This window comes from Elephas maximus, chromosome Y (genome assembly GCF_024166365.1).
Source record: "Elephas maximus indicus isolate mEleMax1 chromosome Y, mEleMax1 primary haplotype, whole genome shotgun sequence".
Lineage (NCBI taxonomy): Eukaryota > Metazoa > Chordata > Mammalia > Proboscidea > Elephantidae > Elephas > Elephas maximus.
Window position 1 is genome coordinate 3,293,943 of NC_064847.1, and position 23,831 is coordinate 3,317,773.

The following is a 23,831-nucleotide window of genomic DNA, read 5'->3' on the forward strand; positions in this document are numbered from 1 at the left end:
GAGGTACCTCTGAGTACAGTCAGCAAGCCTGCCTTCTCAGATACCTCTGGGTACTGTCACCAGACCTTCCTTCTGCGGTAGCTCTGGGTACAGACACCAGGGCTTCCTTCGGAGGTACCTCTGGGTAAGGTCATCAGGGCTTCCTTCCGAGGTATGTATGGGTAGAGTCACCAGGGCTTCCTTCTAAGGTACGTCTGAGTACAGTCACCAGGCCTTCCTTCCGAGGTATCTCTGGGTACAGGCATCAGGCCTTCCCTCTGAAGAACGTCTGGGTACAGTCATCAGGCCTTCGTAAAGAGTTACCTCAGGGTACAGTCACCAGGCCTTCCTTCCGAGGTACCTCTGTGTTCAGTCACCAGTCCTTCCTTCCGAGGAATCTCTGGGTACAGTCACCAGGCCTTCTTTCCGAAGTACCTCTGGGAATAGTCACCAGGCCTTCGGTCTGAGGTACCTCTGGGTACAGTCAGCAGGCCTTCCTTCTCAGATACCTCTGGGCACAGTCACCAGGGCTTCCTTCTTAGGTACCTCTGAGTACAGTCACCAGCCTTTCTTCTGAGGTACCTTTTGGTACACTTACCAGGTCTTCCTTTTGAGGTACCTCTGTGGACTGTCACCAGGCCTTCCTGCTGAGGCACCTCTGGGTACACTCATTAGACACTCCTATTTAGGTACCTCTGGTACAGTCACCAGGCCTTCCTTCCAAGGTACCTTTGGGTATATTCACCAGAACTTCCTTCCGAGGTACCTCTGGGTACTGTCACCAGGCCTTCCTTCTGAGGTAAGTCTGGGTACAGTCAATAGGCCTTCCTTCTGAGGTACATCTGGGAAATGTCACCAGACCTTCCTTCCGAGGTATCTCTGGGTACAGTTACCAGGCCTTCATTGTCAGGCACCTCTGGGTACAGTCACCAGGCCTTCCTTCTGAGGTAGCTCTGGGTACTGTCACCAGGCCTTCCTTCTGAGTTACCTCTGCGTATAGTCACCAGGCCTTCCTTCTGAGGTACCTCTGGGTACAGTCACCAGACCTTCCTTCTGAGGTACCTCTGGGTACTGTCACCAGGTTTTCCTTCTGAGGTAACTCTGCGTACTGTCACCAGGCCTTCCTTCCGAGGTAATTCTGTGTTCAGTCAAGAGTCCTTCCTTCCGAGGAACCTCTGGGTACACTCACGAGGCCCTGTATCCGAGGTACGTCTGGGTACAGTCACCAGGCCTTCCTTCCGAGGTACCTCTGGGTATAGTCAGTAGGCCTTCCTTCTGAGGTACCTCTGGGTAATGTCTCCAGGGATTCTATCTCCAGTACTTCTGGGTACAGTCAACAGGCCTTCATTCTCAGGTACCTCTGGGTAGAGTCACCAGCCCTTCATTCTCAGGTACCTCAGAGTACGGTCTCCAGGCCTTCTTTCCGAGGAACCTCTGGGTACAGTCACCAGACCTTCCTTCTGAGGTACCTCTGGGTATCGTCACCAGGCCTTTCCTCTGAGGTAACTCTGGGTACAGTCAGCAGGCCTTCCTCCTCAAATACCTCTGGGCACAGTCACCAGGCCTTCCTTCTTAGGTACCTCTGGGTACAGTCACCAGGCCTTCCTTCTCAGTTACCTTTGGGTACACTTACCAGGTCTTCCTTCTGAGGTACCTCAGTGGACTGTCACCAGGCCTTCCTTCCAAGCTACCTCTGGGTATAGTCACCAGTCCTTCCTTCCGAGGTAACTCTGGGTACAGTCATCAGACCTTTTTTCCGAGGTAACTGTGGGTACAATCATCAGAACTTTCTTCCGAGATACCTCTGGGTAGAGTGACCAGGCCTTCCTTCCGAGGTACCTCTGAGTACAGTCAGTAGGCCTTCCTTCTGAGGTACCTCTGGGTACAGTCACCACGCCTTCCTTCTTAGGTACCTCTGGGTATAGTTACCAGGCCTTCCTTCTCAGGTACGCCTGGGTACTGTCACCAGGCCTTCCTTCCGAGGTACCTCTGGGTACTGTCACAAGGCCTTCCTTCTGAGGTAGCTCTGGGTACAGTCACCAAACCTTCCTTCCCAGTTACGCCTGGGTACTGTCACCAGGCCTTCCTTCCGAGGTACTTCTGGGTACTGTCACCAGGCCTTCCTTCCGAGGTACCTCTGGGTACAGGCACCAGCCATTGCTTCCGAAGTAACTCTGGGTACAGTCACCAGGCCTTGTATCCAAGGTAACTCTGGGTACAGTCAGCGGGACTTCCTTCCGAGGTACTTCTTGGTATAGTCAGTAGGCCTGCCTTCTGAGGTACCTCTGGGTAATGTCTCCTGGGCTTCCTTCTCCAGTACCTTTGGGTACAGTCACCAGACCTTCATTCTCAGCTACCTCGGGGTACAGTCACCAGGCCTTCGTTCTGAGGTACCTCTGAGTAGAGTCAGCAGGCGTGCCTTCTCAGATGACTCTGGGTACTATCACCAGGTCTCTCTTCCGAGGTAACTCTGGGTACAGATAATCAGACCTTTCTTCCGAGATACCTCTCGGTAGAGTGACCAGGCCTTCCTTCCGAGATAACTCTGGGTACAGGCAGTCGGTCTTCCTTCTGAGGTACATCTGGGTGATGTCACCAGGCCTTCCTTCCGAGGTACCTCTGGGTACAGTCACCAGGCCTTCCCTTCACGGTTACTCTGGCTACACTCACAAGGCCTTCCTTCCGAGGTACCCCAGGGTACAGACACCAAACGTTTCTTCCATGGTAACTCTGGGTACAGTCACCAGACCTGCCTTCCGAGGTACCTCTGTTTACTGTCACCTGTCCTTCCTTCCGAGGTAAGTCTGGGTACAGTCACCAGGATTTCCTTCCGAAGTACCTCTGGGTTAGTCACCAGGCCTTCCTTCCGAGGTACGTCTGGGTACAGTCACCAGGCCTTTATTCTGAGGTACCTCTGGGTACAGTCACCAGGCCTTCCTTCTGAGATACCTGTGGTTACAGTCACCAGACCTTCCTTCTCAGGTTCCTTTGGCTGCAGTCACCAGGCCTTTTTTCCGAGTACCTCTGAGCACAGTCATCAGCCCTTTCTCCCGAAGTACCTCTGGGAATAGTCACCAGGCCTTCCTTCTGAGGTACCTCTGGGTACAGTCAGCAGGCCTTCCTTCTCAGATACCTCTGGGCACAGTCACGAGGGCTTCCTTCTTAGGTACCTCTGAGTACAGTCACCAGCCTTCCTTCTTAGGTAGCTTTTGGTACACTTACCAGGTCTTCCTTTTGAGGTACATCTGTGGACTGTCACCAGGCCTTCCTGCTGAGGCACCTCTGGGTACACTCATTAGACACTCCTATTTAGGTACCTCTGGGTACAGTCACCAGGCCTTCCTTCCAAGGTATCTTTGGGTATATTCACCAGTCCTTCCTTCCGAGGTACCTCTGGGTACTGTCACCAGGCCTCCCTTCTGAGGTAAGTCTGGGTACAGTCAGTAGGCCTTCCTTCTGAGGTACATCTGGGAAATGTCACCAGGCCTTCCTTCTGAGGTATCTCTGGGTACAGTTACCAGGCCTTCATTCTCAGGCACCTCTGGGTACAGTCAATAGGCCTTCCTTCTGAGGTAGCTCTGGGTACAGTCACCAGGTCTTCCTTCCTAGTTACCTCTGCGTATAGACATCTGGCCTTCCTTCTGAGGTACCTCTGTGTACAGTCACCAGGGCTTCCTTCCGAGGTACCTCTGGGTACAGTCACCAGGGCTTCCTTCCGAGGTACGACAGTGTACAGTCACCAGGCCTTCCTTCTGAGATACGTCAGTGTGCAGTCACCAGGCCGTCCTTCCCAGGTACCTCTGGGTACCGTCACCAGGCCTTCCCTTCACGGTTACTCTGGCTACACTCACAAGGCCTTCCTTCCGAGGTACCCCAGGGTACAGACACCAAACGTTTCTTCCATGGTAACTCTGGGTACAGTCACCAGAGCTGCCTTCCGAGGTACCTCTGTTTACTGTCACCTGTCCTTCCTTCCGAGGTAAGTCTGGGTACAGTCACCAGGATTTCCTTCCGAGGTACCTCTGGGTTAGTCACCAGGCCTTCCTTCCGAGGTACGTCTGGGTACAGTCACCAGGCCTTTATTCTGAGGTACCTCTGGGTACAGTCACCAGGCCTTCCTTCTGAGGTACCTCTGTTACAGTCACCAGGCCTTCCTTCTGAGATACCTGTGGTTACAGTCACCAGACCTTCCTTCTCAGGTTCCTTTGGCTGCAGTCACCAGGCCTTTTTTCCGAGTACCTCTGAGCACAGTCATCAGCCCTTTCTCCCGAAGTACCTCTGGGAATAGTCACCAGGCCTTCCTTCTGAGGTACCTCTGGGTACAGTCAGCAGGCCTTCCTTCTCAGATACCTCTGGGCACAGTCACGAGGGCTTCCTTCTTAGGTACCTCTGAGTACAGTCACCAGCCTTCCTTCTGAGGTAGCTTTTGGTACACTTACCAGGTCTTCCTTTTGAGGTACATCTGTGGACTGTCACCAGGCCTTCCTGCTGAGGCACCTCTGGGTACACTCATTAGACACTCCTATTTAGGTACCTCTGGGTACAGTCACCAGGCCTTCCTTCCAAGGTATCTTTGGGTATATTCACCAGTCCTTCCTTCCGAGGTACCTCTGGGTACTGTCACGAGGCCCTTCTTCTGAGGTAAGTCTGGGTACAGTCAGTAGGCCTTCCTTCTGAGGTACATCTGGGAAATGTCACCAGGCCTTCCTTCCGAGGTATCTCTGGGTACAGTTACCAGGCCTTCATTCTCAGGCACCTCTGGGTACAGTCAATAGGCCTTCCTTCTGAGGTAGCTCTGGGTACAGTCACCAGGCCTTCCTTCCTGGTTACCTCTGCGTATAGACATCTGGCCTTCCTTCTGAGGTACCTCTGGGTACAGTCACCAGGGCTTTCTTCCGAGGTACCTCTGGGTACAGTCACCAGGGCTTCCTTCCGAGGTACGACAGTGTACAGTCACCAGGCCTTCCTTCCGAGATACATCAGTGTGCAGTCACCAGGCCGTCCTTCCCAGGTACCTCTGGGTACAGTCACCGGGCCTTCCTTCCAAAGAACCTCTGGGTACTGTCTCCAGGCCTTCCGTCTGAGGTAACTCTGGGTACAGTCACTGGACCTTTCTTCCGAGGTACCTCTGGGTACTGTCACCAGGCCTTCATTCCGAGGTAAATTTTTGTACTGTCACCTGGCCTTCCTTCCGAGGTACCTCTGGGTACAGTCACTAGGCCTTCCCTCTGAGGTACCTCTGAGTACAGTCAGCAGGCCTGCCTTCTCAGATACCTCTGGGTACTGTCAGCAGACCTTCCTTCTGCGGTAGCTCTGGGTACAGACACCAGGGCTTCCTTTGGAGGTACCTCTGGGTACTGTCACCAGGCCTTCCTTCTGAGTTACCTCTGCGTATAGTCACCAGGCCTTCCTTCTGAGGTACCTCTGGGTACAGTCACCAGACCTTCCTTCTGAGGTACCTCTGGGTACAGTCACCAGGTTTTCCTTCTGAGGTAACTCTGCGTACTGTCACCAGGCCTTCCTTCCGAGGTAATTCTGTGTTCAGTCAAGAGTCCTTCCTTCCGAGGAACCTCTGGGTACACCCACGAGGCCCTGTATCCGAGGTACGTCTGGGTACAGTCACCAGGCCTTCCTTCCGGGGTACCTCTGGGTATAGTCAGTAGGCCTTCCTTCTGAGGTACCTCTGGGTAATGTCTCCAGGGATTCTATCTCCAGTACTTCTGGGTACAGTCAACAGGCCTTCATTCTCAGGTACCTCTGAGTAGAGTTACCAGCCCTTCATTCTCAGGTACCTCAGAGTACGGTCTCCAGGCCTTCTTTCCGAGGAACCTCTGGGTACAGTCACCAGACCTTCCTTCTGAGGTACCTCTGGGTATCGTCACCAGGCCTTTCTTCTGAGGTAACTCTGGGTACAGTCAGCAGGCCTTCCTCCTCAAATACCTCTGGGCACAGTCACCAGGCCTTCCTTCTTAGCTACCTCTGGGTACAGTCACCAGGCCTTCCTTCTCAGTTACCTTTGGGTACACTTACCAGGTCTTCCTTCTGAGGTACCTCAGTGGACTGTCACCAGGCCTTCCTTCCAAGCTACCTCTGGGTATAGTCACCAGTTCTTCCTTCCGAGGTAACTCTGGGTACAGTCATCAGACCTTTTTTCCGAGGTAACTGTGGGTACAATCATCAGACCTTTCTTTCGAGATACCTCTGGGTAGAGTGACCAGGCCTTCCTTCCGAGGTACCTCTGAGTACAGTCAGTAGGCCTTCCTTCTGAGGTACCTCTGGGTACAGTTACCAGGCCTTCCTTCTCAGGCACCTCTGGGTACAGTCACCAGGCCTTCCTTCTCAGGCACCTCTGGGTACAGTCACCAAGCCGTCCTTCCCAGTTACGACTGGGTACTGTCACCAGGCCTTCCTTCCGAGGTACCTCAGGGTACAGGCACCAGGCCTCGTATCCAAGGTACCTCTGGGTACAGTCACCAGGCCTTCCTTCCGAGGTACCTCTGGGTACAGTTACCAGGCCTTCATTCTCAGGCACCTCTGTTTACAGTCACCAGGCCTTCCTTCCGAGCTACCTCTGGGTACTGTCACCAGGCCTTCCTTCGCAGTTATCTCTGGGTACAGTCACCAGGCCTTCCCTCCAGGGTTACTCTGGGTACAGTCACCAGGCCGTCCTTCCAGGTACCTCTGGGTACAGTCCGTAGGCCTTCCTTCTGAGGTAACTCTGAGTACAGTCAGGAGGCCTGCCTTCTCAGACACTTCTGGGTACTGTCACCAGGCCTTCCTTCTGAGGTACCTCTGGGTCCAGTCATCAGGCCTTCCTTCCTAGGTATGCATGGGCAGAGTCACCAGGCCTTCCTTCTGAGGTACCTCTGGGTATAGTCACCAGGCCTTCCTTCCGAGGTACGTCTGGGTACAGTCTCTAAGCCTTCCTTCCGAGGTTTGTCTTTGTACAGTTTCCAGGCCTTCCTTCTGAGGTACCTCTGGGTACAGTCACCACGCCTTCCTTCTTAGGTACCTCTGGGTATAGTTACCAGGCCTTCCTTCTCAGGTACGCCTGGGTACTGTCACCAGGCCTTCCTTCCGAGGTACCTCTGGGTACTGTCACAAGGCCTTCCTTCTGAGGTAGCTCTGGGTACAGTCACCAAACCTTCCTTCCCAGTTACGCCTGGGTACTGTCACCAGGCCTTCCTTCCGAGGTACTTCTGGGTACTGTCACCAGGCCTTCCTTCCGAGGTACCTCTGGGTACAGGCACCAGCCATTGCTTCCGAAGTAACTCTGGGTACAGTCACCAGGCCTTGTATCCAAGGTAACTCTGGGTACAGTCAGCGGGACTTCCTTCCGAGGTACTTCTTGGTATAGTCAGTAGGCCTGCCTTCTGAGGTACCTCTGGGTAATGTCTCCTGGGCTTCCTTCTCCAGTACCTTTGGGTACAGTCACCAGACCTTCATTCTCAGCTACCTCGGGGTACAGTCACCAGGCCTTCGTTCTGAGGTACCTCTGAGTAGAGTCAGCAGGCGTGCCTTCTCAGATGACTCTGGGTACTATCACCAGGTCTCTCTTCCGAGGTAACTCTGGGTACAGATAATCAGACCTTTCTTCCGAGATACCTCTCGGTAGAGTGACCAGGCCTTCCTTCCGAGATAACTCTGGGTACAGGCAGTCGGTCTTCCTTCTGAGGTACATCTGGGTGATGTCACCAGGCCTTCCTTCCGAGGTACCTCTGGGTACAGTCACCAGGCCTTCCCTTCACGGTTACTCTGGCTACACTCACAAGGCCTTCCTTCCGAGGTACCCCAGGGTACAGACACCAAACGTTTCTTCCATGGTAACTCTGGGTACAGTCACCAGACCTGCCTTCCGAGGTACCTCTGTTTACTGTCACCTGTCCTTCCTTGCGAGGTAAGTCTGGGTACAGTCACCAGGATTTCCTTCCGAGGTACCTCTGGGTTAGTCACCAGGCCTTCCTTCCGAGGTACGTCTGGGTACAGTCACCAGGCCTTTATTCTGAGGTACCTCTGGGTACAGTCACCAGGCCTTCCTTCTGAGATACCTGTGGTTACAGTCACCAGACCTTCCTTCTCAGGTTCCTTTGGCTGCAGTCACCAGGCCTTTTTTCCGAGTACCTCTGAGCACAGTCATCAGCCCTTTCTCCCGAAGTACCTCTGGGAATAGTCACCAGGCCTTCCTTCTGAGGTACCTCTGGGTACAGTCAGCAGGCCTTCCTTCTCAGATACCTCTGGGCACAGTCACGAGGGCTTCCTTCTTAGGTACCTCTGAGTACAGTCACCAGCCTTTCTTCTGAGGTAGCTTTTGGTACACTTACCAGGTCTTCCTTTTGAGGTACATCTGTGGACTGTCACCAGGCCTTCCTGCTGAGGCACCTCTGGGTACACTCATTAGACACTCCTATTTAGGTACCTCTGGGTACAGTCACCAGGCCTTCCTTCCAAGGTATCTTTGGGTATATTCACCAGTCCTTCCTTCCGAGGTACCTCTGGGTACTGTCACCAGGCCTCCCTTCTGAGGTAAGTCTGGGTACAGTCAGTAGGCCTTCCTTCTGAGGTACATCTGAGAAATGTCACCAGGCCTTCCTTCTGAGGTATCTCTGGGTACAGTTACCAGGCCTTCATTCTCAGGCACCTCTGGGTACAGTCAATAGGCCTTCCTTCTGAGGTAGCTCTGGGTGCAGTCACCAGGTCTTCCTTCCTAGTTACCTCTGCGTATAGACATCTGGCCTTCCTTCTGAGGTACCTCTGTGTACAGTCACCAGGGCTTCCTTCCGAGGTACCTCTGGGTACAGTCACCAGGGCTTCCTTCCGAGGTACGACAGTGTACAGTCACCAGGCCTTCCTTCTGAGATACGTCAGTGTGCAGTCACCAGGCCGTCCTTCCCAGGTACCTCTGGGTACAGTCACCGGGCCTTCCTTCCAAAGAACCTCTGGGTACTGTCTCCAGGCCTTCCGTCTGAGGTAACTCTGGGTACAGTCACTGGACCTTTCTTCCGAGGTACCTCTGGGTACTGTCACCAGGCCTTCATTCCGAGGTAAATTTTTGTACTGTCACCTGGCCTTCCTTCCGAGGTACCTCTGGGTACAGTCACTAGGCCTTCCCTCTGAGGTACCTCTGAGTACAGTCAGCAGGCCTGCCTTCTCAGATACCTCTGGGTACTGTCACCAGACCTTCCTTCTGCGGTAGCTCTGGGTACAGACACCAGGGCTTCCTTCGGAGGTACCTCTGGGTAAGGTCATCAGGGCTTCCTTCCGAGGTATGTATGGGTAGAGTCACCAGGGCTTCCTTCTAAGGTACGTCTGAGTACAGTCACCAGGCCTTCCTTCCGAGGTATCTCTGGGTACAGGCATCAGGCCTTCCCTCCGAAGAACGTCTGGGTACAGTCATCAGGCCTTCGTAAAGAGTTACCTCAGGGTACAGTCACCAGGCCTTCCTTCCGAGGTACCTCTGTGTTCAGTCACCAGTCCTTCCTTCCGAGGAACGTCTGGGTACAGTCACCAGGCCTTCTTTCCGAAGTACCTCTGGGAATAGTCACCAGGCCTTCGGTCTGAGGTACCTCTGGGTACAGTCAGCAGGCCTTCCTTCTCAGATACCTCTGGGCACAGTCACCAGTGCTTCCTTCTTAGCTACCTCTGAGTACAGTCACCAGCCTTTCTTCTGAGGTACCTTTTGGTACACTTACCAGGTCTTCCTTTTGAGGTACCTCTGTGGACTGTCACCAGGCCTTCCTGCTGAGGCACCTCTGGGTACACTCATTAGACACTCCTATTTAGGTACCTCTGGTACAGTCACCAGGCCTTCCTTCCAAGGTACCTTTGGGTATATTCACCAGAACTTCCTTCCGAGGTACCTCTGGGTACTGTCACCAGGCCTTCCTTCTGAGGTAAGTCTGGGTACAGTCAATAGGCCTTCCTTCTGAGGTACATCTGGGAAATGTCACCAGGCCTTCCTTCCGAGGTATCTCTGGGTACAGTTACCAGGCCTTCATTCTCAGGCACCTCTGGGTACAGTCACCAGGCCTTCCTTCTGAGGTAGCTCTGGGTACTGTCACCAGGCCTTCCTTCTGAGTTACCTCTGCGTATAGTCACCAGGCCTTCCTTCTGAGGTACCTCTGGGTACAGTCACCAGACCTTCCTTCTGAGGTACCTCTGGGTACTGTCACAAGGTTTTCCTTCTGAGGTAACTCTGCGTACTGTCACCAGGTCTTCCTTCCGAGGTAATTCTGTGTTCAGTCAAGAGTCCTTCCTTCCAAGGAACCTCTGGGTACACTCAAGAGGCCCTGTATCCGAGGTACGCCTGGGTACAGTCACCAGGCCTTCCTTCCGAGGTACCTCTGGGTATAGTCAGTAGGCCTTCCTTCTGAGGTACCTCTGGGTAATGTCTCCAGGGATTCTATCTCCAGTACTTCTGGGTACAGTCAACAGGCCTTCATTCTCAGGTACCTCTGGGTAGAGTCACCAGCCCTTCATTCTCAGGTACCTCAGAGTACGGTCTCCAGGCCTTCTTTCCGAGGAACCTCTGGGTACAGTCACCAGACCTTCCTTCTGAGGTACCTCTGGGTATCGTCACCAGGCCTTTCTTCTGAGGTAACTCTGGGTACAGTCAGCAGGCCTTCCTCCTCAAATACCTCTGGGCACAGTCACCAGGCCTTCCTTCTTAGGTACCTCTGGGTACAGTCACCAGGCCTTCCTTCTCAGTTACCTTTGGGTACACTTACCAGGTCTTCCTTCTGAGGTACCTCAGTGGACTGTCACCAGGCCTTCCTTCCAAGCTACCTCTGGGTATAGTCACCAGTCCTTCCTTCCGAGGTAACTCTGGGTACAGTCATCAGACCTTTTTTCCGAGGTAACTGTGGGTACAATCATCAGACCTTTCTTCCGAGATACCTCTGGGTAGAGTGACCAGGCCTTCCTTCCAAGGTACCTCTGAGTACAGTCAGTAGGCCTTCCTTCTGAGGTACCTCTGGGTACAGTTACCAGGCCTTCCTTCTCAGGCACCTCTGGGTACAGTCACAGGCCTTCCTTCTCAGGCACCTCTGGGTACAGTCACCAAGCCGTCCTTCCCAGTTACGACTGGGTACTGTCACCAGGCCTTCCTTCCGAGGTACCTCAGGGTACATGCACCAGGCCTCGTATCCAAGGTACCTCTGGGTACAGTCACCAGGCCTTCCTTCCGAGGTACCTCTGGGTACAGTTACCAGGCCTTCATTCTCAGGCACCTCTGTTTACAGTCACCAGGCCTTCCTTCCGAGCTACCTCTGGGTACTGTCACCAGGCCTTCCTTCGCAGTTATCTCTGGGTACAGTCACCAGGCCTTCCCTCCAGGGTTACTCTGGGTACAGTCACCAGGCCTTCCTTCCAGGTACCTCTGGGTACAGTCCGTAGGCCTTCCTTCTGAGGTAACTCTGAGTACAGTCAGGAGGCCTGCCTTCTCAGACACTTCTGGGTACTGTCACCAGGCCTTCCTTCTGAGGTACCTCTGGGTCCCGTCATCAGGCCTTCCTTCCTAGGTATGCATGGGCAGAGTCACCAGGCCTTCCTTCTGAGGTACCTCTGGGTATAGTCACCAGGCCTTCCTTCCGAGGTACGTCTGGGTACAGTCTCTAAGCCTTCCTTCCGAGGTTTGTCTTTGTACAGTTTCCAGGCCTTCCTTCTGAGGTACCTCTGGGTACAGTCACCACGCCTTCCTTCTTAGGTACCTCTGGGTATAGTTACCAGGCCTTCCTTCTGAGGTACCTCTGGGTACTGTCACCAGGCCTTCCTTCCGAGGTACCTCTGGGTACAGGCACCAGCCATTGCTTCCGAAGTAACTCTGGGTACAGTCACCAGGCCTTTTATCCAAGGTAACTCTGGGTACAGTCAGCGGGACTTCCTTCCGAGGTACTTCTTGGTATAGTCAGTAGGCCTGCCTTCTGAGGTACCTCTGGGTAATGTCTCCTGGGCTTCCTTCTCCAGTACCTTTGGGTACAGTCACCAGACCTTCATTCTAAGCTACCTCGGGGTACAGTCACGAGGCCTTCGTTCTGAGGTACCTCTGAGTAGAGTCAGCAGGCGTGCCTTCTCAGATGACTCTGGGTACTATCACCAGGCCTCTCTTCCGAGGTAACTCTGGGTACAGATAATCAGACCTTTCTTCTGAGATACCTCTCGGTAGAGTGACCAGGCCTTCCTTCCGAGATAACTCTGGGTACAGTCAGTCGGTCTTCCTTCTGAGCTACATCTGGGTGATGTCACCAGGCCTTCCTTCCGAGGTACCTCTGGGTACAGTCACCAGGCCTTCCCTTCACGGTTACTCTGGCTACACTCACAAGGCCTTCCTTCCGAGGTACCCCAGGGTACAGACACCAAACGTTTCTTCCATGGTAACTCTGGGTACAGTCACCAGACCTGCCTTCCGAGGTACCTCTGTTTACTGTCACCAGTCCTTCCTTCCGAGGTAAGTCTGGGTACAGTCACCAGGATTTCCTTCCGAGGTACCTCTGGGTTAGTCACCAGGCCTTCCTTCCGAGGTACGTCTGGGTACAGTCACCAGGCCTTTATTCTGAGGTACCTCTGGGTACAGTCACCAGGCCTTCCTTCTGAGGTACCTCTGTTACAGTCACCAGGCCTTCCTTCTGAGATACCTGTGGTTACAGTCACCAGACCTTCCTTCTCAGGTTCCTTTGGCTGCAGTCACCAGGCCTTTTTTCCGAGTACCTCTGAGCACAGTCATCAGCCCTTTCTCCCGAAGTACCTCTGGGAATAGTCACCAGGCCTTCCTTCTGAGGTACCTCTGGGTACAGTCAGCAGGCCTTCCTTCTCAGATACCTCTGGGCACAGTCACCAGGGCTTCCTTCTTAGGTACCTCTGAGTACAGTCACCAGCCTTCCTTCTGAGGTAGCTTTTGGTACACTTACCAGGTCTTCCTTTTGAGGTACATCTGTGGACTGTCACCAGGCCTTCCTGCTGAGGCACCTCTGGGTACACTCATTAGACACTCCTATTTAGGTACCTCTGGGTACAGTCACCAGGCCTTCCTTCCAAGGTATCTTTGGGTATATTCACCAGTCCTTCCTTCCGAGGTACCTCTGGGTACTGTCACGAGGCCCTCCTTCTGAGGTAAGTCTGGGTACAGTCAGTAGGCCTTCCTTCTGAGGTACATCTGGGAAATGTCACCAGGCCTTCCTTCCGAGGTATCTCTGGGTACAGTTACCAGGCCTTCATTCTCAGGCACCTCTGGGTACAGTCAATAGGCCTTCCTTCTGAGGTAGCTCTGGGTACAGTCACCAGGCCTTCCTTCCTGGTTACCTCTGCGTATAGACATCTGGCCTTCCTTCTGAGGTACCTCTGGGTACAGTCACCATGGCTTTCTTCCGAGGTACCTCTGGGTACAGTCACCAGGGCTTCCTTCCGAGGTACGACAGTGTACAGTCACCAGGCCTTCCTTCCGAGATACATCAGTGTGCAGTCACCAGGCCGTCCTTCCCAGGTACCTCTGGGTACAGTCACCGGGCCTTCCTTCCAAAGAACCTCTGGGTACTGTCTCCAGGCCTTCCGTCTGAGGTAACTCTGGGTACAGTCACTGGACCTTTCTTCCGAGGTACCTCTGGGTACTGTCACCAGGCCTTCATTCCGAGGTAAATTTTTGTACTGTCACCTGGCCTTCCTTCCGAGGTACCTCTGGGTACAGTCACTAGGCCTTCCCTCTGAGGTACCTCTGAGTACAGTCAGCAGGCCTGCCTTCTCAGATACCTCTGGGTACTGTCAGCAGACCTTCCTTCTGCGGTAGTTCTGGGTACAGACACCAGGGCTTCCTTCGGAGGTACCTCTGGGTAAGGTCATCAGGGCTTTCTTCCGAGGTATGTATGGGTAGAGTCACCAGGGCTTCCTTCTAAGGTACGTCTGAGTACAGTCACCAGGCCTTCCTTCCGAGGTATCTCTGGGTACAGGCATCAGGCCTTCCCTCCGAAGAACGTCTGGGTACACTCATCAGGCCTTCGTACCGAGTTACCTCAGGGTACAGTCACCAGGCCTTCCTTCCGAGGTACCTCTGTGTTCAGTCACCAGTCCTTCCGAGGAACCTCTGGGTATAGTCACCAGGCCTTCTTTCCGAAGTACCTCTGGGAATAGTCACCAGGCCTTCGGTCTGAGGTACCTCTGGGTACAGTCAGCAGGCCTTCCTTCTCAGATACCTCTGGGCACAGTCACCAGGGCTTCCTTCTTAGGTACCTCTGAGTACAGTCACCAGCCTTTCTTCTGAGGTACCTTTTGGTACACTTACCAGGTCTTCCTTTTGAGGTACCTCTGTGGACTGTCACCAGGCCTTCCTGCTGAGGCACCTCTGGGTACACTCATTAGACACTCCTATTTAGGTACCTCTGGTACAGTCACCAGGCCTTCCTTCCAAGGTACCTTTGGGTATATTCACCAGAACTTCCTTCCGAGGTACCTCTGGGTACTGTCACCAGGCCTTCCTTCTGAGGTAAGTCTGGGTACAGTCAATAGGTCTTCCTTCTGAGGTACATCTGGGAAATGTCACCAGGCCTTCCTTCCGAGGTATCTCTGGGTACAGTTACCAGGCCTTCATTCTCAGGCACCTCTGGGTAGAGTCACCAGGCCTTCCTTCTGAGGTAGCTCTGGGTACTGTCACCAGGCCTTCCTTCTGAGTTACCTCTGCGTATAGTCACCAGGCCTTCCTTCTGAGGTACCTCTGGGTACAGTCACCAGACCTTCCTACTGAGGTAACTCTGCGTACTGTCACCAGGCCTTCCTTCCGAGGTAATTCTGTGTTCAGTCAAGAGTCCTTCCTTCCGAGGAACCTCTGGGTACACTCACGAGGCCCTGTATCCGAGGTACGTCTGGGTACAGTCACCAGGCCTTCCTTCCGAGGTATCTCTGGGTACAGTTACCAGGCCTTCATTGTCAGGCACCTCTGGGTACAGTCACCAGGCCTTCCTTCTGAGGTAGCTCTGGGTACTGTCACCAGGCCTTCCTTCTGAGTTACCTTTGCGTATAGTCACCAGGCCTTCGTTCTGAGGTACCTCTGGGTACAGTCACCAGACCTTCCTTCTGAGGTACCTCTGGGTACAGTCACCAGGTTTTCCTTCTGAGGTAACTCTGCGTACTGTCACCAGGCCTTCCTTCCGAGGTAATTCTGTGTTCAGTCAAGAGTCCTTCCTTCCGAGGAACCTCTGGGTACACTCACGAGGCCCTGTATCCGAGGTACGTCTGGGTACAGTCACCAGGCCTTCCTTCCGAGGTACCTCTGGGTATAGTCAGTAGGCCTTCCTTCTGAGGTACCTCTGGGTAATGTCTCCAGGGATTCTATCTCCAGTACTTCTGGGTACAGTCAACAGGCCTTCATTCTCAGGTACCTCTGGGTAGAGTTACCAGCCCTTCATTCTCAGGTACCTCAGAGTACGGTCTCCAGGCCTTCTTTCCGAGGAACCTCTGGGTACAGTCACCAGACCTTCCTTCTGAGGTACCTCTGGGTATCGTCACCAGGCCTTTCTTCTGAGGTAACTCTGGGTACAGTCAGCAGGCCTTCCTCCTCAAATACCTCTGGGCACAGTCACCAGGCCTTCCTTCTTAGGTACCTCTGGGTACAGTCACCAGGCCTTCCTTCTCAGTTACCTTTGGGTACACTTACCAGGTCTTCCTTCTGAGGTACCTCAGTGGACTGTCACCAGGCCTTCCTTCCAAGCTACCTCTGGGTATAGTCACCAGTCCTTCCTTCCGAGGTCCCTCTGGGTACTGTCACCAGGCCTTTCTTCTGAGGTACCTCTGGGTACAGTCACCAGGCCTTCCTTCCGAGGTACCTCTGGGTACAGTTACCAGGCCTTCATTCTCAGGCAACTCTGTTTACAGTCACCAGGCCTTCCTTCCGAGCTACCTCTGGGTACTGTCACCAGGCCTTCCTTCGCAGTTATCTCTGGGTACAGTCACCAGGCCTTCCCTCCAGGGTTACTCTGGGTACAGTCACCAGGCCTTCCTTCCAGGTACCTCTGGGTACAGTCCGTAGGCCTTCCTTCTGAGATAACTCTGAGTACAGTCAGGAGGCCTGCCTTCTCAGACACTTCTGGGTACTGTCACCAGGCCTTCCTTCTGAGGTACCTCTGGGTCCAGTCATCAGGCCTTCCTTCCTAGGTATGCATGGGCAGAGTCACCAGGCCTTCCTTCTGAGGTACCTCTGGGTATAGTCACCAGGCCTTCCTTCCGAGGTACGTCTGGGTACAGTCTCTAAGCCTTCCTTCCGAGGTTTGTCTTTGTACAGTTTCCAGGCCTTCCTTCTGAGGTACCTCTGGGTACAGTCACCACGCCTTCCTTCTTAGGTACCTCTGGGTATAGTTACCAGGCCTTCCTTCTCAGGTACGCCTCGGTACTGTCACCAGGCCTTCCTTCCGAGGTACCTCTGGGTACTGTCACCAGGCCTTCCTTCCGAGGTACCTCTGGGTACAGGCACCAGCCATTGCTTCCGAAGTAACTCTGGGTACAGTCACCAGGCCTTGTATCCAAGGTAACTCTGGGTACAGTCAGCGGTACTTCCTTCCGAGGTACTTCTTGGTATAGTCAGTAGGCCTGCCTTCTGAGGTACCTCTGGGTAATGTCTCCTGGGCTTCCTTCTCCAGTACCTTTGGGTACAGTCACCAGACCTTCATTCTCAGCTACCTCGGAGTACAGTCACCAGGCCTTCGTTCTGAGGTACCTCTGAGTAGAGTCAGCAGGCGTGCCTTCTCAGATGACTCTGGGTACTATCACCAGGCCTCTCTTCCGAGGTAACTCTGGGTACAGATAATCAGACCTTTCTTCCGAGATACCTCTCGGTAGAGTGAACAGGCCTTCCTTCCGAGATAACTCTGGGTACAGTCAGTCGGTCTTCCTTCTGAGCTACATCTGGGTGATGTCACCAGGCCTTCCTTCCGAGGTACCTCTGGGTACAGTCACCAGGCCTTCCCTTCACGGTTACTCTGGCTACACTCACAAGGCCTTCCTTCCGAGGTACCCCAGGGTACAGACACCAAACGTTTCTTCCATGGTAACTCTGGGTACAGTCACCAGACCTGCCTTCCGAGGTACCTCTGTTTACTGTCACCTGTCCTTCCTTCCGAGGTAAGTCTGGGTACAGTCACCAGGATTTCCTTCCGAGGTACCTCTGGGTTAGTCACCAGGACTTCCTTCCGAGGTACGTCTGGGTACAGTCACCAGGCCTTTATTCTGAGGTACCTCTGGGTACAGTCACCAGGCCTTCCTTCTGAGGTACCTCTGTTACAGTCACCAGGCCTTCCTTCTGAGATACCTGTGGTTACAGTCACCAGACCTTCCTTCTCAGGTTCCTTTGGCTGCAGTCACCAGGCCTTTTTTCCGAGTACCTCTGAGCACAGTCATCAGCCCTTTCTCCCGAAGTACCTCTGGGAATAGTCACCAGGCCTTCCTTCTGAGGTACCTCTGGGTACAGTCAGCAGGCCTTCCTTCTCAGATACCTCTGGGCACAGTCACGAGGGCTTCCTTCTTAGGTACCTCTGAGTACAGTCACCAGCCTTCCTTCTGAGGTAGCTTTTGGTACACTTACCAGGTCTTCCTTTTGAGGTACATCTGTGGACTGTCACCAGGCCTTCCTGCTGAGGCACCTCTGGGTACACTCATTAGACACTCCTATTTAGGTACCTCTGGGTACAGTCACCAGGCCTTCCTTCCAAGGTATCTTTGGGTATATTCACCAGTCCTTCCTTCCGACGTACCTCTGGGTACTGTCACCAGGCCTTCCTTCTGAGGTAAGTCTGGGTACAGTCAGTAGGCCTTCCTTCTGAGGTACATCTGGGAAATGTCACCAGGCCTTCCTTCCGAGGTATCTCTGGGTACAGTTACCAGGCCTTCATTCTCAGGCACCTCTGGGTACAGTCAATAGGCCTTCCTTCTGAGGTACCTCTGGGTACAGTCACCAGGGCTTCCTTCCGAGGTACCTCTGGGTACAGTCACCAGGGCTTCCTTCCGAGGTACGACAGTGTACAGTCACCAGGCCTTCCTTCCGAGATACATCAGTGTGCAGTCACCAGGCCGTCCTTCCCAGGTACCTCTGGGTACAGTCACCGGGCCTTCCTTCCAAAGAACCTCTGGGTACTGTCTCAAGGCCTTCCGTCTGAGGTAACTCTGGGTACAGTCACTGGACCTTTCTTCCGAGGTACCTCTGGGTACTGTCACCAGGCCTTCATTCCGAGGTAAATTTTTGTACTGTCACCTGGCCTTCCTTCCGAGGTACCTCTGGGTACAGTCACTAGGCCTTCCCTCTGAGGTACCTCTGAGTACAGTAAGCAGGCCTGCCTTCTCAGATACCTCTGGGTACTGTCACCAGACCTTCCTTCTGCGGTAGCTCTGGGTACAGACACCAGGGCTTCCTTCGGAAGTACCTCTGGGTAAGGTCATCAGGGCTTCCTTCCGAGGTATGTATGGGTAGAGTAACCAGGGCTTCCTTCTAAGGTACGTCTGAGTACAGTCACCAGGCCTTCCTTCCGAGGTATCTCTGGGTACAGGCATCAGGCCTTCCCTCCGAAGAACGTCTGGGAACAGTCATCAGGCCTTCGTACCGAGTTACCTCAGGGTACAGTCACCAGGCCTTCCTTCCGAGGTACCTCTGTGTTCAGTCACCAGTCCTTCCGAGGAACCTCTGGGTACAGTCACCAGGCCTTCTTTCCGAAGTACCTCTGGGAATAGTCACCAGGCCTTCGGTCTGAGGTACCTCTGGGTACAGTCAGCAGGCCTTCCTTCTCAGATACCTCTGGGCACAGTCACCAGGGCTTCCTTCTTAGGTACCTCTGAGTACAGTCACCAGCCTTTCTTCTGAGGTACCTTTTGGTACACTTACCAGGTCTTCCTTTTGAGGTACCTCTGTGGACTGTCACCAGGCCTTCCTGCTGAGGCACCTCTGGGTACACTCATTAGACACTCCTATTTAGGTACCTCTGGTACAGTCACCAGGCCTTCCTTCCAAGGTACCTTTGGGTATATTCACCAGAACTTCCTTCCGAGGTACCTCTGGGTACTGTCACCAGGCCTTCCTTCTGAGGTAAGTCTGGGTACAGTCAATAGGCCTTCCTTCTGAGGTACATCTGGGAAATGTCACCAGGCCTTCCTTCCGAGGTATCTCTGGGTACAGTTACCAGGCCTTCATTGTCAGGCACCTCTGGGTACAGTCACCAGGCCTTCCTTCTGAGGTAGCTCTGGGTACTGTCACCAGGCCTTCCTTCTGAGTTACATCTGCGTATAGTCACCAGGCCTTCCTTCTGAGGTACCTCTGGGTACAGTCACCAGACCTTCCTTCTGAGGTACCCCTGGGTACTGTTACCAGGTTTTCCTTCTGAGGTAACTCTGCGTACTGTCACCAGGCCTTCCTTCCGAGGTACCTCTGGGTATAGTCAGTAGGCCTTCCTTCTGAGGTACCTCTGGGTAATGTCTCCAGGGATTCTATCTCCAGTACTTCTGGGTACAGTCAACAGGCCTTCATTCTCAGGTACCTCTGGGTAGAGTTACCAGCCCTTCATTCTCAGGTACCTCAGAGTACGGTCTCCAGGCCTTCTTTCCGAGGAACCTCTGGGTACAGTCACCAGACCTTCCTTCTGAGGTACCTCTGGGTATCATCACCAGGTCTTTCTTCTGAGGTAACTCTGGGTACAGTCAGCAGGCCTTCCTCTTCAAATACCTCTGGGCACAGTCACCAGGCCTTCCTTCTTAGGTACCTCTGGGTACAGTCACCAGGCCTTCCTTCTCAGTTACCTTTGGGTACACTTACCAGGTCTTCCTTCTGAGGTACCTCAGTGGACTGTCACCAGGCCTTCCTTCCAAGCTACCTCTGGGTATAGTCACCAGTCCTTCCTTCCGAGGTAACTCTGGGTACAGTCATCAGACTTTTTCCGAGGTAACTGTGCGTACAATCATCAGACCTTTCTTTCGAGATACCTATGGGTAGAGTGACCAGGCCTTCCTTCCGAGGTACCTCTGAGTACAGTCAGTAGGCCTTCCTTCTGAGGTACCTCTGGGTACAGTTACCAGGCCTTCCTTCTCAGGCACCTCTGGGTACAGTCACCAGGCCTTCCTTCTCAGGCACCTCTGGGTACAGTCACCAAGCCGTCCTTCCCAGTAACGACTGGGTACTGTCACCAGGCCTTCCTTCCGAGGTACCTCAGGGTACAGGCACCAGGCCTCGTATCCAAGGTACCTCTGGGTACAGTCACCAGGCCTTCCTTCCGAGGTACCTCTGGGTACAGTTACCAGGCCTTCATTCTCAGGCACCTCTGTTTACAGTCACCAGGCCTTCCTTCCGAGCTACCTCTGGGTACTGTCACCAGGCCTTCCTTCGCAGTTATCTCTGGGTACAGTCACCAGGCCTTCCCTCCAGGGTTACTCTGGGTACAGTCACCAGGCCTTCCTTCCAGGTACCTCTGGGTACAGTCCGTAGGCCTTCCTTCTGATGTAACTCTGAGTACAGTCAGGAGGCCTGCCTTCTCAGACACTTCTGGGTACTGTCACCAGGCCTTCCTTCTGAGGTACCTCTGGGTCCAGTCATCAGGCCTTCCTTCCTAGGTATGCATGGGTAGAGTCACCAGGCCTTCCTTCTGAGGTACCTCTGGGTATAGTCACCAGGCCTTCCTTCCGAGGTACGTCTGGGTACAGTCTCTAAGCCTTCCTTCCGAGGTTTGTCTTTGTACAGTTTCCAGGCCTTCCTTCTGAGGTACCTCTGGGTACAGTCACCACGCCTTCCTTCTTAGGTACCTCTGGGTATAGTTACCAGGCCTTCCTTCTCAGGTACGCCTCGGTACTGTCACCAGGCCTTCCTTCCGAGGTACCTCTGGGTACTGTCACCAGGCCTTCCTTCCGAGGTACCTCTGGGTACAGGCACCAGCCATTGCTTCCGAAGTAACTCTGGGTACAGTCACCAGGCCTTGTATCCAAGGTAACTCTGGGTACAGTCAGCGGGACTTCCTTCCGAGGTACTTCTTGGTATAGTCAGTAGGCCTGCCTTCTGAGGTACCTCTGGGTAATGTCTCCTGGGCTTCCTTCTCCAGTACCTTTGGGTACAGTCACCAGACCTTCATTCTCAGCTACCTCGGGGTACAGTCACCAGGCCTTCGTTCTGAGGTACCTCTGAGTAGAGTCAGCAGGCGTGCCTTCTCAGATGACTCTGGGTACTATCACCAGGCCTCTCTTCCGAGGTAACTCTGGGTACAGATAATCAGACCTTTCTTCCGAGATACCTCTCGATAGAGTGACCAGGCCTTCCTTCCGAGATAACTCTGGGTACAGTCAGTCGGTCTTCCTTCTGAGCTACATCTGGGTGATGTCACCAGGCCTTCCTTCCGAGGTACCTCTGGGTACAGTCACCAGGCCTTCCCTTCACGGTTACTCTGGCTACACTCACAAGGCCTTCCTTCCGAGGTACCCCAGGGTACAGACACCAAACGTTTCTTCCATGGTAACTCTGGGTACAGTCACCAGACCTGCCTTCCGAGGTACCTCTGTTTACTGTCACCTGTCCTTCCTTCCGAGGTAAGTCTGGGTACAGTCACCAGGATTTCCTTCTGAGGTACCTCTGGGTTAGTCACCAGGCCTTCCTTCTGAGGTACCTCTGGGTACAGTCACCAGGGCTTCCTTCCGAGGTACCTCTGGGTACAGTCACCAGGGCTTCCTTCCGAGGTACGACAGTGTACAGTCACCAGGCCTTCCTTCCGAGATACATCAGTGTGCAGTCACCAGGCCGTCCTTCCCAGGTACCTCTGGGTACAGTCACCGGGCCTTCCTTCCAAAGAACCTCTGGGTACTGTCTCAAGGCCTTCCGTCTGAGGTAACTCTGGGTACAGTCACTGGACCTTTCTTCCGAGGTACCTCTGGGTACTGTCACCAGGCCTTCATTCCGAGGTAAATTTTTATACTGCCACCTGGCCTTCCTTCCGAGGTACCTCTGGGTACAGTCACTAGGCCTTCCCTCTGAGGTACCTGTGAGTACAGTCAGCAGGCCTGCCTTCTCAGATACCTCTGGGTACTGTCAGCAGACCTTCCTTCTGCGGTAGCTCTGGGTACAGACACCAGGGCTTCCTTCGGAAGTACCTCTGGGTAAGGTCATCAGGGCTTCCTTCCGAGGTATGTATGGGTAGAGTCACCAGGGCTTCCTTCTAAGGTACGTCTGAGTACAGTCACCAGGCCTTCCTTCCGAGGTATCTCTGGGTGCAGGCATCAGGCCTTCCCTCCGAAGAACGTCTGGGTACAGTCATCAGGCCTTCGTACCGAGTTACCTCAGGGTACAGTCACCAGGCCTTCCTTCCGAGGTACCTCTGTGTTCAGTCACCAGTCCTTCCTTCCGAGGAACCTCTGGGTACAGTCACCAGGCCTTCTTTCCGAAGTACCTCTGGGAATAGTCACCAGGCCTTCGGTCTGAGGTACCTCTGGGTACAGTCAGCAGGCCTTCCTTCTCAGATACCTCTGGGCACAGTCACCAGGGCTTCCTTCTTAGGTACCTCTGAGTACAGTCACCAGCCTTTCTTCTCAGGTACCTTTTGGTACACTTACCAGGTCTTCCTTTTGAGGTACCTCTGTGGACTGTCACCAGGCCTTCCTGCTGAGGCACCTCTGGGTACAGTCACCAAGCCGTCCTTCCCAGTTACGACTGGGTACTGTCACCAGGCCTTCCTTCCGAGGTACGTCAGGGTACAGGCACCAGGCCTCGTATCCAAGGTACCTCTGGGTACAGTCACCAGGCCTTCCTTCTCAGGCACCTCTGGGTACAGTCACCAGGCCTTCCTTCTCAGGCACCTCTGGGTACAGTCACCAAGCCGTCCTTCCCAGTTACGACTGGGTACTGTCACCAGGCCTTCCTTCCGAGGTACCTCAGGGTACAGGCACCAGGCCTCGTATCCAAGGTACCTCTGGGTACAGTCACCAGGCCTTCCTTCCGAGGTACCTCTGGGTACAGTTACCAGGCCTTCATTCTCAGGCACCTCTGTTTACAGTCACCAGGCCTTCCTTCCGAGCTACCTCTGGGTACTGTCACCAGGCCTTCCTTCGCAGTTATCTCTGGGTACAGTCACCAGGCCTTCCCTCCAGGGTTACTCTGGGTACAGTCACCAGGCCTTCCTTCCAGGTACCTCTGGGTACAGCCCGTAGGCCTTCCTTCTGAGGTAACTCTGAGTACAGTCAGGAGGCCTGCCTTCTCAGACACTTCTGGGTACTGTCACCAGGCCTTCCTTCTGAGGTACCTCTGGGTCCAGTCATCAGGCCTTCCTTCCTAGGTATGCATGGGCAGAGTCACCAGGCCTTCCTTCTGAGGTACCTCTGGGTATAGTCACCAGGCCTTCCTTCCGAGGTACGTCTGGGTACAGTCTCTAAGCCTTCCTTCCGAGGTTTGTCTTTGTACAGTTTCCAGGCCTTCCTTCTGAGGTACCTCTGGGTACAGTCACCACGCCTTCCTTCTTAGGTACCTCTGGGTATAGTTACCAGGCCTTCCTTCTCAGGTACGCCTGGGTACTGTCACCAGGCCTTCCTTCTGAGGTACCTCTGGGTACTGTCACCAGGCCTTCCTTCCGAGGTACCTCTGGGTACAGGCACCAGCCATTGCTTCCGAAGTAACTCTGGGTACAGTCACCAGGCCTTGTATCCAAGGTAACTCTGGGTACAGTCAGCGGGACTTCCTTCCGAGGTACTTCTCGGTATAGTCAGTAGGCCTGCCTTCTGAGGTACCTCTGGGTAATGTCTCCTGGGCTTCCTTCTCCAGTACCTTTGGGTACAGTCACCAGACCTTCATTCTCAGCTACCTCGGGGTACAGTCACCAGGCCTTCGTTCTGAGGTACCTCTGAGTAGAGTCAGCAGGTGTGCCTTCTCAGAT